Source organism: Condylostylus longicornis, unplaced genomic scaffold, assembly GCF_029603195.1.
Source record: "Condylostylus longicornis isolate FDR11 unplaced genomic scaffold, ASM2960319v2 ptg000040l, whole genome shotgun sequence".
NCBI lineage: Eukaryota > Metazoa > Arthropoda > Insecta > Diptera > Dolichopodidae > Condylostylus > Condylostylus longicornis.
Window position 1 is genome coordinate 17,252,400 of NW_026578009.1, and position 11,367 is coordinate 17,263,766.

At 26.6% G+C, this 11,367-nt stretch overlaps 1 long non-coding RNA gene and 1 pseudogene across 1 annotated transcript; both read left to right on the top strand.

Annotated features, from left to right (window-relative positions):
* The first annotated feature begins 2,316 nt into the window (after nt 1-2,316).
* On the top strand, nt 2,317-5,958 carry LOC129609738 (uncharacterized). Its single transcript, XR_008697033.1, has 3 exons — nt 2,317-2,528; nt 2,820-2,923; nt 5,883-5,958. It is a non-coding gene; the product is annotated as an uncharacterized LOC129609738 (long non-coding RNA).
* Nucleotides 5,959-9,280: 3,322 nt separating this feature from the next.
* On the top strand, nt 9,281-10,082 carry LOC129609654 (cytochrome c oxidase subunit 3-like; annotated as a pseudogene).
* Nucleotides 10,083-11,367: the final 1,285 nt, after the last annotated feature.

Genomic DNA, 11,367 nt, shown 5'->3' on the forward strand with positions numbered 1-11,367 from the left:
TTTATGGCTATATTACAACAATTTTTCATTTCTTTCATACTATCATTTATAAATGCATCAATTAATTTGCAGCCACGTATATAAGTTTTTTCATTTTTAACATTTTTTAGTTTAAATTTTATTTCATTTGACCATATTTCCATATCTTGACTGAATGTTATTAATGTGTTATTAACGTGTTCCATAATTTTTTTAAATTCATTCTCTGATAATATCATAAAATCTTTGAATAAATTTTCGATTTCAATTAATTGACCTTTAATACTTACTAATAAAGATCGAATTGGGCTATTATCGTCATCTAGAATTCGGTTACCTAATTCTTCTATAATTAACTTTAATTTATCTACAGCATTTGTTAATAAAACATGTATATCTGTTGCAAAATCTCCAATATATTCAATTAAATTTTTACCAAATTGCTTAACACCTGAGCTAAAGTCATATATTGTTTTAATAAGCGCTTGACGATAATTTATTATTGTTGAATTATTATTATTTTCCAAAATATATGCATCGTCGGTTGAAATTGGTAATACTGTAAAATTTGTTTGTTGACGAATGTTATCAATAATATTATGTTGACAATTTTTATCATTGCTAGTCTTATTCAAACTTTCATTATAATGTGTAAAATTTTCTGATAATCTCGAACAGTTTACGAAATTAAAAAATAAATTTAATAAATTAAATATTATCAAAAAACGTAAATTCATAATTCTATGGTATTCAGTTCGAAATTATATTGTGAATAGATTATTTTAATACGCAAAATTAAGAGGTTCCGTTTAAGTGCAATTGCTCTGAATGAATATTAAATCAAAACTAAAAGTAGATTATAAATATTTTTATTGAATTAAAAACGAAAAAATATGAAATTGAGAAATCAGAAATAAGATAATGTTTCAGAAATTAAAAATAAATACGGTTGACTTATTTATTTTTATTTTGTGAAAAAAAAAAATTATCTGTCATGTTACAATGTATAGTTAATATAAATATCAGAAGAAGAAAATGTCAACAGACGTGGCAGTTTGTTAAACTTTTGCGATTTAATTTAAAATTAGGTATAACTGTTTTTGGTTGTTATTTGTTCTGGTGAATGAAAATTAAAAAAAAAATATATTTACACACCCTAAAACTTTCAAAATTGCATGGAAAATGACAGATTTTACTAGGACACTTTTAATAATTAAAACTCATTTAAAGATTTCGACGAGGCTTTATCGTATTTGGACAACAATAATATACATCTATTTATAGAGGATTCCCACTAAAATCAGCTTTTCAAAAAATCCACCAAAATTTTTAACTGTCTAAAAATGTAGCGAGTTAATTAAAATTTTTAAAGGAGCTTGCTGTACATTAATTGTATAATTATTGTGGTATTTGGTATAAAATTGTTTTTAAAAACTTTATAAAATTTTTGCATGCAAAGCGTCTGGTATAACACTCTTTGGACAAAAATGAGAGGAAATGATGACGTTTTCATTTTCTCAATGTTTAAACTTTGTTCAAGTTTTGTAAAGTAAAATTTAGTTTTAAAACACTGAAACTTTTAAAACTTTTAAAATCTTACAGCTGTCGAAGTTTTATTAAAAAAAAAAAATGTTTTCATCAATAATAATTGTTTTTCCACAACTTTTCAATTAAAAATAAAATAAACAAAATGGATTCCCAATCGGTTGTTTCTAAGTTTCACACTTTTATGATCCAAAATGAAATTTTTCGGTTTTTTGCATAACCAAAAAGTATTTGTTTATTTTCTTCATCTTTTCCGTCTGGTTTATGTTTTTTTAAATAAGGATTTTTTCTTTTTGGGAGAAATTACGTCACTGTTTTCTCTTTTCAAAATTTTTTTTCCTAGTTTTATATCAGACAGACCTATTATTGGTATTGTTTATATTGTGCACACAAATATATATTCGATATTATGTTCAAAATATACAGTTACAACATATATTTGAAATACTCGAGCTCAGTTGAAATTTAAACCAAATATTTAGATATTGTTGACATCATATTTGAGACATAACAACTTTATATATATGATTTATTGCTGGTTTTGTCTCAAATAAAGTTGAAAGTCCCGGAAGAAATATGTACATATAATGTAAGAGCGTATTAGTATTATTATATTATCTTACATACATATATTACGTTTGTAAAAAAAATATATTGACTTCAAAGGTCAAACGAATAATATTTAAATGATAATAGGCATAAAAAATATTATGAATAGTGGAATCGATGCAGACATCATACATGATTTTTATTCAAACAAAAATTTTCATCTAAATGTTAAATGCACTTTAGTACAGGCAGATGTCCACAGTCTGCAATATTATTGTTGTATACATATTTAGAAAATAATTTTAAAGTCTTCATATATTAGATTGTTTTACAAAGAAAATCAGTGATCAATCGACCTAAGGGTCTAATATTCATTGACGGTATAAGTATAAAAATAATTTTGTTTTTCAAAGTGAAATATACAAAAATTAAAAAGTTTTTCAATATTAATAAATGTAAGTTTCAATGGATTGTTATTAAGTTATTGCCTTCATTGTATTTAGAATAAAGATGAAATTCATTCGATATTTTTGTTATTTTGAGTTGATTTATACTAATAAATAAATTTAATAATAAAAAGGTTAAAATAACAATTTATTAAGTTAAAAAACGTAAGAATCAAGTAAACGGTTGCATTAAATAAATTGTGGTACATAAAAACAAGCATTCCAATGTTCTTTTTTCAAATATATTTATAAAATTTTGGTGAATCACAAAGCCGAATTAAATGAAATTGTTTCTTTTAGTACAGAGTTCTAAACTTGGTGAAATTTACATTTTAACAAAAAGGGAACTCATCCCAAAAGTAAACCGAAGACAAATCATCAAATTGAAATTGTTATAATATTATGTGAGTGTGTGTTATATTTATGCTTTTATTTTGTAAAATTTCTTAATATTACTGTTATTTGATTCAATGTTATAAAAAAATTATCATTGTTACTCTGGCGGCATTGTATAAAAGCAAACTCAAGTCATACCCAAAAAATTTGCAATACCTTGAATATTAATAGATTTGTAGATTATAGATTTTTCAAGGGAACCGAGTTAGGCAGGATTATCCCCCGAGCCACGAATATTTATAGATATGTACTTACAATTCAAAAATTGTGGTCATACTCAATAATACAAGAGTTGTTTTTTGCAATAACTTTTGCTTTTTTGTTCGTTTAGATTTTGGTGGTTTATGTACAAGTCTTCTATACATAATCCTATGTGTTAATATAATTTTATCTTTAAATTTTTGTTAAAATAAATTTCGTCCATACTGGTAAAACAGTTTCTTTCTTATTTAATATAACTTATGTATGTATTTATTATGTATGTATTATTAAGGGAAAACTATGTATATGAATTTTCCATATTGGAAAAGGTTTTTGTTCTTATTATTTTAGATTTCAAAAAAGTTTTCACGTTTTCTGTTGCTTTCTTTGAAAATAAAAGATATCCTCTTACCGTGAGGTTCTATTTAACTGTTGTCTTGGTCGGAAAAGATTTAAAGAAGTACAAAAACTTTTGAAGAATAATAATTTAGTTTTAGTTTTTTGCATTTGATTTCTCTTCTGGTATAAAAGTTATAAATATCGAATAAATAATGTAGATATGTATATCTAGTATGTAGATATCTATACAGGCTATTTCGTATAAGGTGGCATAATTTCGGGGATGATTCTTTGATGAATTTCCAGCAAAAAATTTTATAGGGGGAGCGTGCAGATATACTGGTTTTCGACTTAAAGCCTGTTGAAAAAAAAGATACCAGATTATTCGTGTATATAAATAAATAATTGTGGCTTCAAACTATGCGACATGAGTAACCATCGGGGGCTGGTTTCACAGGCGATTTATTGCTCTTAATTTTTGGTTAATAACGCGTTTTGTCAGCAAAACTATGAGGGATAGAGAAAACTATTTTATGGGCTAACTTATAGATTTCATTATAGCGCATTGAAAAAAACAAAAAAAAAATATGCTGGATACAATTTTTTGCTGGAAATTAATCAAAGAATCATCCTGAAATTCCTTTCTATCTTATGCAAAACACACTGTTTATTGTGCTCATTATCTTAAAAAAAGTGCACAGACAACAACTATTTTTGTGTTGCTTTATATTGTGTAGTAGTTTGTAAAAAGAAAACAAAGTTTCGTTAAAGGTCAAAGAAGTTTGTGATTAAATTAAGATTCTCATTTGGTTATTGAAGAGGGAAAAATGTTCCCAAGAATTTTTTGTAACCAAAATAGTTTTGCAAACTACTTTTAAACGTGCAATTGTGGTTGTAAAAATCCATGTGAATTTAAAAGCTAGAAAACTGCTGAGAATTTTTGAATGCTGTTTTATCTGTAAGAACTACAGTCAATTACTATAGTTATTTCTGTAAATTTGTGGATATCTTGATTATTAAAATGCTAATCTAGGTTTGATTTCAGAAATCAAAGCATATTTTGGAATTTGTGGAAAATTTTTATGATTTAAAAAATTGTGTTAATTATTTCATATGATTATAGAACTGATTTGCGTAGCGACCAGATTGGAACGGGTTCAAAACATGTCTTTTCACGAATTTCAATTTTGTTGTAAAAATTTTGAACGTTATTGGAAAAAGTTTCAAGGATTATAAAAATATTCATTTCAATTCATTGCCTTCATATTTTCCAGATCTTTAATTTTTTATTATGTAACGTATGTATCTACATATGTACATTTTATTATTTTCTTTGTTCTAAACATGTATATCATTTTAACCTACAATTTTAAGACAGCACCATTGTATCTTTAAAACTGAAAGAACGCATTAATTCTGAAAACAATTTGTAAGTATACTACATGTATAAAATTTTTGAAATAATGAATGGGCTAATATTATAATGTGCGCCATATTAAGAATTCATAAAAAATGTCATTATCAATAATAATTAAATTTTCCAGAATAATTATGATGTATGGCGACATAACTACCATCTTGATGGTATATTTCTGGCGACACAGTTCATACATATTTTTTATTAATTATCATTCTACTAAGTAATGTTGGAACAATAAAATCACTTTATTATTAAAAAAATTTTACATTAATTTTATACTAAAATCAAAAAACCAAAATTAATGGATTTATTTTGTTAGCAGCGGTTTTGTTTCATTTACAACAATAATTCAAAAAGAGACATGGCGACAAATTTGAAAATTTAGTACAGCTTAATATATGTGTGTATGTATGTACGTGTAGATGTGGCATCATGTATGAAATTTTAATAATTTATATTTTAAAATATAAATTATTAGAATTAAATTTAAAACAACATTAAGAATCAAAGCTTAGTTTATTCCTGAACATTTCAGTAGATTTGTTCGAAAGGTCAACAATGTACATAATTGTAAAATTGAAAAAAAAACGAGTGTGGTGGGAATATGTTAAATTTTTAATTTAAGAATCATTTTAAATTTATTACTATGTTATTCAACATAAAATTTTCATGATTTCAAATGAAAAAGTACGAGTATTTTGTCTGATGAAATTTCGGTGAATACTATATGTATGTGTGTATGTATAATAAAAAATGTTAATAACTCTGGCCGCAAAGTTTTTTCATTTATACATACAAATATAATCAATTTTTGGTGTTTGAATATTATTTAAGAAAGTGTGAATTTTATTTTTTTTTAATTTAAATATAAAAATTAAAATAAACTATGCCAATACATTTATGTCTATCTTGAAGGAAATAAGAGTACGATTAAAAAAAATAATACACTTTCATTTTGTGAACCATAAAAGTATTTATTAGCTACATACTTCTTTTTTTTATTTCAGGAATAAAAAGGGACTTGAAATGAAAACTTAATCAAGTAGAAAAACACAAAAATTATATTTTGCAATTTGTAGGAGAGTAAGTAAATTTCTATTGAATTGTGAATCTTGTAAACTTGAATATGTATGTGTTTTTTGTTTGTAAAAAAAATTGTTTATATCGAGTTTGACAGCTAATTTCGCTATACAGGACTCTATTTTTAATGGATTTACACCATTCTCGCAATGAAACCTTTTTTTTGTATAAAAGATTCTTTAAATTATTCCTTAATAATGATAAAATTTATTTCCTGTTCGAAAACTGTTTAATATAAAATTGTGTTAGATCTTTTAGCTCTAATTATGTTTGGCCAAATTATTACAGAAGAGAAAAATTTTGTTTTGTTCTTAACTTTGGAGTGTTAAATACACTTGCACAATTAAGGCTTTTAATCCGTTTCAAAAGCAAAATATTCAAGATTTAAAATAACTTCTAATGTTATAAAAACAAAAGTCAAGTTTAAGAAAACTTTTTTTTTCATTGAATAAAATCACAATTTACATTAAAGATCAAAATATTTGCGAAGAAAATTAGAAGAAAAAGATGAAGACCAAACAATAAAATATTTTATTGAATCGTACGTCTGTTATACTGCCACACTTGTACATACATACATCAAACCAATTTATTTTCTTATAGAAGTAATTTTTATTTATTTCTTTAAAGAAGCAAGTCAAGTGGAAATTTTATATGTTTTAAAAGGTTTACAGTTGACAATTCTAGTTGTAAGCTTCTATGGAAATTTTTTTGAGTATTGACAATATATGAAAATATTTCTTTACATTGGTTTTTATGACATTTTTCTGAGTTTATAAAGTTCAAGTTCGATTAAATTCATAATCCATAAAAATTTAAAGGAAGATATTATGACAGTTTGGAAATAGTATTCGGGTTAATTTCATATCGAATGAAAGTTGAAATCCTCATTTCTGCTACTTATAAGGTACATAAAATGAATTTGAAAATGTGCAGTTTCTAATTCAAAAAAAAAAAACATAAAATTTATTTTGTTCGAAATTAATATTATTAAAAGCGAAATTTTGAGCTGAAAACTTTTATGATCAACAAATTGCCTATAAAAAAATAGCATTTGCTTAAACTATAAAATGCTACACTAACACAATGGCTGACTTTAAAATCGGGAAAATTTTTGCATACTAATTTTTACCCCTTTTAACTTCCTTATTATAACATTAAAAACACAAGTATAAGTATAAAACTCAGTCAATATTAAGTCGATTTGTCTTAAAAGAAGTAACAGCGTTTCAGTCGGTATAAACCGACCGAATTATACCCTGCACCTTGGCAATCTGAGTTTAAAATTTGTTTTTAAAGTATCTGGCATATATTGTTGTATACCAAGTACTCGAACTTGTCAAACCACTCTATAGATACTGCACGGATGTGTCTGATCTATAATTGGACACACAACTGTCAAGTTTCAGAAACCTAACTTTATTAATTTTGGAATATTTTAAATATTGCTTTTGGAGTTGAATGGCAGCTACCAAAACCTGTCAAGCCATTTCATTAAAACTTCAGGAATATACAGCTATGGTCAAAATAATAGAAACACCTAATATTTTTGTTCCTAAAATTAATTAAAGTAAAAAAAAATTTTTCTTGCAAGTTGAATATGTTTATTTATTGAAAGTGAAGTTTTAATAAAAACATTAAAAATTTGCTTTTTTGTCTTGGACAAAAAAATAGAAACACCTAATTTTAAGCTTAAAGATTAACAAATTTTTATGTCTAAAAGATTTTTTTTCAATTTATTTCATTTTTACGTAGTTAATACTTGGTCGGAAAACCTTTGTTTTGTATAACTTGCCTACATCTTCTTGGCATTGAGTTAATTAGAGCTTGACACCTTCCCACGGGAATGTTGAATCATGCAGTCTTCTGGCAATAAATGCTCCTTTTTTGTTCCTTCTTTTTTAGAAACGGCTTCTTGTAGATGCTTCCATAAATTTTCTATTGGATTAAGATCCGGCGACTGCCCTGGCCATTCTACTAGCAAAATATTGATTTCATAAAACCATTGTCGTACGTTTCGCGCAGTATGCTTGGGATCATTATCTTGTTGGTAGTGCCAAATCAAAAGCATATTATCTGCGGTATAAACAAGCATAATATTTTCTAATTTTCTCTAGATAATGATATTGAGTCATCTTTTCTTTTATCAAAAATATAGGCCCTACACCATACCAAGAAAACCCCAAGTCATTATATTGCCGCCACCATGTTTTACGTTTCTTGCGTGTGAACCTGGGGTTTAATTCAGTATTTGAAGGACGTCTAACGAAGGGAATATCTGGCCCAAATAAATTAATTTCTGTTTCGTCCGAACAAAGGAATTGCGGCACTTCTTTACACCCTCTGCCCAATGCACTCCGAATGATTTTTAAATCAAAAGTTATTCTATGTTTAATATTTTTTTTACTGACATAGGAAACTTTTCTAGCTTTGCGATCAAATAAATTATTTTTGCTTAATATTCTGCGTATGGTTCTATCACTCATATTAGCCTGATATTCTTTTAAAATTTCTTTTGAAGATATGAATGGGGCTTTTTTACATATCATTACAATTTTTCTGTTCATTCTTTCACTTGTTTTTGTTTTTTTCCCCGTGTTTCAGGACTTTTATTACTTTTTAAAGCATTAAAAACTAAATGTACTGAACGTTCAATAATTGTGGCAATTTCTCTTACACTTGTTCCTTGGTTTCTTAAGTTTTTAATTATTTCTTTTTCCTTAATACTACAATGATTCGTTCGTCCCATAATTCTGCAATATTTTTTCAATATTTCAAAAAATTAAATAATTTGAGTATTACGAGTATAATTAAATATTCTTCAATATTTGCTAAAATAATTTAAAAAAAATTAGTTTTATTCATCAATAAACGTACATTCGTCGGGTGTTTCTATTATTTTGACCAGATGAAATGCGGTATTTTTACTTACAAATGGTGAATTCCCGCAGATTAAGTTTTTTACTAACAATAATATTATCACAATAGAGCATAATATAGCAAAATAATTTTGCAAAAGATGGCATTTAATTCCAATATAATTTACAAAAGATATGAAAGAAATTAAAAACGTATATTAAGTGTTTCTATTTTTTTGACCATAGCTGTATGTGACCTACAATTGTACACACGACTGCCAAGTTTCATGAATCTGACTTTATTATTTTCCAAATATTTAAAATTAGATTTTGGAGTTGTAAGGCAGCTCTACCCGAACCAGCGTACAATGGATTCTTAGTACTAGAATCAGCAGTAGCAATTATTCAATCTTATGTATTTGCTGTATTAAGAACCCTTTATTCTAGAGAAGTAAACTAACTCAATTTTTATTAATAAATAAATGTCAGCACACTCTAATCACCCATTCCACTTAGTGATTATAGCCCATGGCCTCTTACAGGAGCAATTGGAGCTATAACTATAGTTTCAGGCCTAGTAAATGATTCCATCAATTTAATCCCTCTCTAGTAATTTTAGGAACAGTAATTACTATTCTTACTATATATCAATGATGACGAGACATTTCCCGTGAAGGTACTTTTCAAGGATTACACTCATTTCCAGTACTATCGGGTTACGATGAGGAATAATTTTATTATTATCTCAGAAGTATTTTCTTCGTTTCATTTTTTTGAGCATTTTTCCATAGTAGACTGTCTCCAGCTATTGAATTAGGGGCAACTTGACCACCTATCGGAATTGTACCTTTTAATCCATTCCAAGTTCCCCTACTAAATACAGCCATTCTTTTAGCCTCAGGAGTAACAGTTACATGAGCTCACCACAGTTTAATAGAAGGTAATCATTCACAAGCAACTCAAGGATTATTCTTCACAATCTTACTAGGAATTTATTTCACAATTCTTCAGGGATACGATATATTGAAGCCCCATTTACTATTGCAGACTCTGTTTATGGGTCTACATTCTTCATAGCAACTGGATTCCACGGACTTCACGTCCTTATTGGAACAACATTTTTAACAGTATGCTTATTACGTCATTTAAACAACCATTTTTCTAGAACCCATCATTTTGGATTCGAAGCAGCAGCCTGATACTGGCACTTTGTTGATATTGTTTGATTATTCCTTTATGTATCAATTTATTGATGAGGAGGATAAACTATCTATATAGTATAATTAGTATATATGACTTCCAATCATAAGGTTTATTATTAATATAGATAATTATATTAATTTTGCTTATAGGACTAATTATTATTGCTATTTCAATTGTAGTAATATCTATCGCTTCAATTCTATCAAAAAAACCTATTGCTGACCGGGAAAAATGTTCCCCATTTGAATGTGGATTTGACCCTAAATCTTCTTCCCGACTTCCTTTCTCCCTTCAATTTTTTTTAATTGCTATTATTTTTTTAATTTTTGATGTAGAAATTGCTCTAATTCTCCCTATCATTGTAATTATAAATTATTCTAATATCAGCGTGTGATTTATTACTACATCAATCTTTATCTTAATTTTAATCTTAGGGCTTTATCACGAATGAAACCAAGGAGCCCTAAATTGATCTAATTAGGGTTGTAGTTAACTATAACATTTTGATTGCATTCAAAAAGTATTGATTATTCAATCTACCTTAACAACGAATATGAAGCGATAAATTGCAATTAGTTTCGACCTAATCTTAGATGTCCTCATCCTTATTCTAAATTAATTGAAGCCAAGTAGAGGCATATCACTGTTAATGATATAAATGGAAACTAATTCCCAGTTAAAGAAGTATGATGTTCAAATAAAAGCTGCTAACTTTCTATTTTAATGGTTAAATTCCATTTATACTTCTATTTATAGTTTAACAAAAACATTACATTTTCATTGTAAAAATAAAGTTTTATCTTTTATAAATTGCTAATATAAGTTAACTAATATTCAAAGATAAGTCTATCACCCTAGCATCTTCAGTGCTATGCTCTAAATTAAGCTATTTGAATAAATAAAAATTATTATAGATACCAAAAAAATTACCCAGAATACAAATAACATTAAATAAATTTTTAAATTATTATTTTGTACTAATCCTATATACTTAGAATAAGACACAAGACTAGAATATAAGTGTTGAGCTCCAAAATATTCTGATCAACCTTGGTCTATTCCCTTATAAACAACTCCTCCTAATGATAATGGATACCCAGTTAACCCGTAAGTAGAAATGTAGGGTATAAATCACATTCTCCCCAAAAATCATCTTAAATTATAAAAAATAAATGATTTATTAAAAAAGTAAATATTAACATTAGAAATAATATAACCAACAAACCCTCCAATTAAACAAACTACTGGAGTCAACAACTTTAAATAAAAGGGTAACACACCATATAAGGAGTAGGGAAAATTAATCATCTTAGTATTCTACCACCAACAATTCTCATCAATAATAAACCAA